Source organism: Rhea americana, unplaced genomic scaffold, assembly GCF_003343005.1.
Source record: "Rhea americana isolate MKP2758 unplaced genomic scaffold, rheAme1 scaffold_14, whole genome shotgun sequence".
Lineage (NCBI taxonomy): Eukaryota > Metazoa > Chordata > Aves > Rheiformes > Rheidae > Rhea > Rhea americana.
The window spans coordinates 5,993,507-5,999,506 of NW_028185483.1; the positions used below are offsets into that span (position 1 = coordinate 5,993,507).

General features: G+C 36.2%; 1 protein-coding gene across 3 annotated transcripts in view; it reads right to left on the reverse strand.

Moving 5' to 3' along the window:
* Window positions 1-6,000, reverse strand: part of TFDP2 (transcription factor Dp-2) — a 56,901-nt gene that overhangs the window by 50,391 nt on the left and 510 nt on the right. The gene's annotated exons all lie outside the window — the stretch shown is intronic.

Genomic DNA, 6,000 nt, shown 5'->3' on the forward strand with positions numbered 1-6,000 from the left:
TCACCATTCCTGGCTGAGGGAGGGAAAAAGATTGGAAAGTCCCTCAGCTCCCAGTTAACAAGGGGTGGGCCCAGCAACAGCAGGTAAACGATAAGGCACTCTGCAGTTGCAGAGCATTATACTTGCACCACCTTAGTAAACTCCGTTCAACAAGGCATTCTGTTCTGCTTCCAAAATGGAAGCTATGATAAATGTGGAGGGGCTGACCTCCTTTAGACTCTGCTCACAAATCATAGCATGATTCCTCCAGTAGGCAATTAAGAGCTAAATCTTACCAGATCTTGAGGAAAAAAAACGAAAAAAAAAAAAANAAAAAAAAGAGGAAAGAAAAGAAAGAATGGAGTACATCTGTAAATGACTGAGACAAAGAGTTTGGGCATTCAAGTTAAGAAAAAATAATCATACAATCAAGAATTAAATACTTGCTTTATTTCACAGAAGCACGTAGTAGGGCCACAATGCTAGGGCCACTTAGTAGAACTTTAATTGGAACAAATAAGAGAATAATTTGATTGCAAACAAATAAAACAGTAGTATTACAACACTAAAATAAACTATCCCAAAACAAGAAAAAAATACCTACTACAAGCATCCAATTGCTAGGTTGAGCCAGAGAACTTGTATTTATCAAGTGTCTTTTTAGCAGAAAAATCAGAACACAATATGGTGACAAACTCTTCTGAAACAATTTTAGAAGTTTTTTTCACAGTCAGGAGCAATAAATTAACCTTAGCAGTTGCCGCACTGTTTTTCTACTTACAGATTAGGATTTATGCATAGTGTTTTCACCACTAGGGGCACAACATCTGAATGCAATATATCAYGCCTCAAAAATTAGAGAATCCAAATTCCCCAAACCCATATCAAGTCCCTGTATAACAGCCTGCACAACAGACAATAAGGATGGCAAAAYGGCTTTGACACATCTGCCTGGCAGATACAGGCAGGAAGACATATTTTTTTACATTAACAGATTGCAGATTTTCCAGTTCAAGACASATCACCTGTTGACCAGATTGATATGAGACTTAGTAGGAATAAAATTAGCATTTTTCTGGTCCGTGAAAAACACTTCGATTTTAAGGAGCAAGAGTGATCTCATACATAATTCTACAAACACAATTGTTCCCTGAACTTAATGTTTTGCAGCTACTGATGATAATCTCAGTTCTGCATCGTGACACACTTGCACCACTTGCTGCTTGTTTCTTGGACTCAGAAATATAGCTTCACACTATGAAGCTTTATTAGCTATTGCTTCCTCCCATCTGTGATTTTTTTAACACAGTATCACCCATTCTTTCCAAGACACCTCTTAACATCTCATCAGAGATCATTTAAATTCTATTATTTAGCAAGGTCAGATAGCCTAAAGTTACTCTCATTTACTTCTTAGTGGATCTGAAAACTTCATATAAGAAACCCACAGGTTACATGATAATAAATCAAGAGAAACCAAAATAAATTTACTTAAATACAATGGGCTGAAGACTGTAAATCAGCTTTTGAATCACAACATTCAATCTTTTCACAGAGAACCGGGGCTGATTTTCCTTTAATTGTCCAACTTTAATCAATGTACTAAGTCAGAATCTTCAAACTCACCTTCACTGACAACTCTCTAATATTTTGCTTTACCACCACACTTTATGGTTTCACCTCTACCAAGTTTAAACGATTTAGGTTATTTTTGGATGAATATTGTTGTTTAAAACAGTTCATCCATGCCAAAAGTGTCAAGAGCAGGGGAGAGTGAGGCTTCTCCCTCAATTAAAAACAAAATTCCCTCCAAAACAAAAGCAGCTCTGATGATTTCATAACTTGAAGACAGAAACTGAAGTTTATGTACAGCGGAAGTGAGGATGAAGAAAGYGTAACTTTCTGGAAAAAGTAATTAGTATTATGCATTCTACTGTAATCATTAAATACYGCCTAAAATTAGTTGTTACATGCTTCTGAAAACGAACTCAGAGATGCTTAATACAGTTCAGCAATTTATCTCAAAAGTTGTCTGTACTGAACTTAGTTTTTTGTTTCCACTAGGTGGCAACAGTACATAGGTAATGAAGGTGGTGCTTTGGGGAGAATTAATGTGAATATCTCTGCATTTGAGTATGTGGAAAAAGGAGGAAGACAGGAAAACAAATACAGAAAAGTTTCATATGTTTTAGTAGCAGGTCTACGTGGAAAACAAAAAGATTCTAGTACTCTTACGTCTGGATGCTTGTGCTGCAACGAGGGTTGAAAAAGTTTAGTAAGGTTGTGAAAGTTTAGGAAGCTACACACTATATTGCACTGAACAGATTGCAAAAGATTGCAAAGTCAAGATGAAGAGCCAGGACTGTCAGATCATACCACTTATGTCTATGCAGCAAATAACAATACCAGTTTCTCCTCAGAATCCCTCTGCGAGAAACAGAAGATTTTAAATCAAAGCTTCACAAAAAGAATAGGGGAACTACAGGGATAAATGTCATGTGTTAGATATAAAGGCCAACTACTTCCAAAAGAAATGATAATTATGATTCCCATGAATACCTTTCAAAATAGCACTGCAATTTGTTCACAACTGAATCTTCAACTCTAGATCTGCAATTGCACATGTCCCTATTGATTCATATCAGCACTTCAGTTAAACACTGAAGATGATACCCATGTACAGTCAGCCCAGGAAGACTCTCCAGTGGAGTTATTAAAATCCAAACATTTACATTTTATCATTTTATTCTCTCAAGAATTTAGATGATTAAGAAATTGTAACAAAGTACTTTTAAGTATTTTTTTTTGTCCAGTGCTTCAGTGATACAAAATTACAACAGAAAGTTTTGTTTACACAGAAGGTATCTATTTTCAGGATGATGGTCCTAGTACAACATTTAAAAAGAGCATCCAATGAACGGGAGCACTTATCTCAATTTTATAATCTCTGTATGTAAGTTTAGAAGAAATTGAAAACACAGCTAAATTTCATGAGAATTTAAATGAGAAATGAGAGATCTAAAGAAATGAGTCTCTCTTACAGAATAATTAACATATCTAAGCACTCAAAAAAGCAACATTTGATGCAATATTACAATACTGCAGCAGAACAAGAACTTTACAGTATCCCATTACAATGTCAGAGACATCCCAAGACATGTTGTCATCTGCATTTCTGTAGCACCCATTGTGTTTGGAAATCTTTTATTTTACCCATTCCTAAACTAAAAGCAGCAAATTGCATCAACCAAGAAATAGTGGCAATCTATCTCCTAGCAAGATGAAGAGATGCTTGCTATCTTTCCTTCTCATAAGATGTTTTCAGATTTTAGATGTGACCCAGATCGGATTTTAAGGAACAGAAAAGAAAAAAGAAATACATAGTTGTGCTACAAGGAACCCGTTTTTACTGAGCCCATATTTAAAAACCTAAGGCTGCATAGTTAGCTTACACAGGTATCTTTTACTACTTTCTGTATGGCTCACATACGACATTTCTGCTTTACAATAATGCTCCAGAGTTTCTGGAGTAATATAGCTGAGAATACTGGGTATGACAGGAAGCTGGGCTTCTGTTCCTGGCCATCCGTAGCAAGATAAATCATGTAGGAAGATGAAGCATGCACGCACTTTGCAGGCCTTTGCATCCTTAATATTTTCATCAAGTTTTTTCCCATGTCCTAGCATTTGACTGATAAGTTTCAAAACAAGGCCAAAAAAAAAAAAAAANAAAAAAAAAAAAAAAAAAATCACAGTAAGAGTCTTGGATAGGACAAACTGGTTGCCCCTCTAGCTTATCAGTCTTGCCCGCTGTTCGACATACTTTTGACTTAGCAAGTCTCCTCCTTCAAGTGCTCCCTTTCCATTGAGGAATTAACCTTCCCATTAACTTGAGAAGCTTTTGCTCTCTATATCCAATTAGCATGGAGATTACAGCACACAAAAGTTGTTCATGGCTAGGCAATCCATAAACTGGCTGGTTTCTGTACTTTTTAGTCCTGATAGGTTGACTTGCAGACATACTGCAATAGTATCACTTCCATAAACAACTCCTGTAGTAGCTAAAACATGAACTAAAAGAATACCTGTATGGAATATCAGTGCAGAATAGCTGCTCTGCTTCACATAAATTTAAAGAGTTTCCAGCATAAGAGAGTTGTTAAGGCTTGTTTAGCAAGAGTACTGCTAGAAAAGCTTTTTTCTGTGTACTGTATGTGCACACTGTGCCTTAAAAAGTGGGTCTTTTTTTAATGAGATCAAGCATAGGCCAAACTTAAACACTGATCAAAATGAAACAATGTTTTGGGAAGTTGCTGTATTTAGCTGTTAGTTACTTCCTGCATAACCAGGATACCAAAACTAACCATGCAAGTACCCTATATCTATTTCCATGTAAAGTAAAGTAGGCCCACTTAACCAGCTATTAAACTAACTTATTTTCTTACGTACTGACGCAGGAAAGGAGAACTCTTACAGCCATTCCACTAACCTTATCTGTGAAAAACTACTCACCACCTGAGAAGCAGTAGCAAATACCCTTAAGAGTATACATACATAAATTCACATTAGACAGTTCTTATTCACATAATCTGCTTGAGGCGTATTATATACCTTGTCCAAAAAAGAACTGTAACAAGTAATTGCTGTCTTCCCCCTGCCCCCATTTCTTCTTCATTTTTTCTTTTTCATTTTTTCTTTTTCATTTTTTTCATCACTTTTGTGATGCTTTCCTATTTGAACAACAAGTAGGAATGGAAATACAAGATAGATTAAAAAAAAAAAAGGCATTCTATTACAGAAGTAAACAGTGAAATAACTCATTTTGAAAGGGCAACTGAAATTACATCTGTGTACAGAGTATTGATCAGCACGTAAACATCTCATCTCCGAGAGAATCTAACTTCTATTCAACACTTTGTTATTCATAACCCTTTTGGTTAGAATTCTTTTCCAAGGAAGGTTAACTTACCCCCTTAACCAGTATTCCACAAACAGATACTAGAAAGTGTCTATCACCTATTCTTCTTCAATGGAATAGCATGCTGCATTTGGAGAAAGTGAGCAGTGAGCCCAGCCTTGATAATTCTCCTGTCAGGTACTTGAATAAAGTAAGGAAAAACAGTGAAGAGGAACATTGTTCATCAACATATAGATGTATCTAGTCTATGGAAACATTCTGCCAGTGTGTGGCAGATTAGGAGATAAAGTATATGACTACATCTGTTTTTACTTTTTACAGTTGAATCTGGTATATATATTTTTATATATATGGTATTTGGTGTGTGTGTGTGTGTGTGTGTGTACACAATTATTTTCTGGCTTGATCAGTTTAACACACAGATAAACAAAAGAAAATTGAAAGCCTCACCTGGAGCTGCACACCAAATGAAATTATTTAATAGAATAAAGATTTCCAAATCTGGAGATCTAATGTAACCAAACCATGTCCTTGCCGTCAATCTAACCAAACACGTACAGAAACTTTTGTAATTACTGAATGACTGAATAGAAAGCCATCCTGGGATGAGGATGTACTTTTATTCTGTGGTTCTTGCTTCTTTAATCATGTTGATATTTTTTCCTAAACCTCTTCAGATCTAATCTGACAGTATAACCTATCAAAGGCAGCCAGTGGGTAAACTGCTCAATGCCCAAAGTAATACTCCACTCACTGACTGTCAACCTTAATCAAAACTCTTCTCTACATAAATTGTGTACATCGAGAAGCACAGCCACTCAGGCAGAAAATTAAGGTCAAGTTTCCTTCCATTTCATAAGCCTCTCCAGAACTGTGGATAGCAGGAACAAAGATACAGCCTCTGGACTCCACAATACAGGCTAGCCACACGTGGCAGAAGAACAGACAATGAAGGTCCTCAATAGTCTAGAAACCAAGACTGTACAGACTTTCTTTACAGTGTAAAGCAATATGCTATCTTTTTTCTCTTCCTAGAGCTTTGATACTCAGACTCACCAGAAGGATTTACTCTGGTGTAAAGTTGAAAGGGAAAAGGGAAAAGG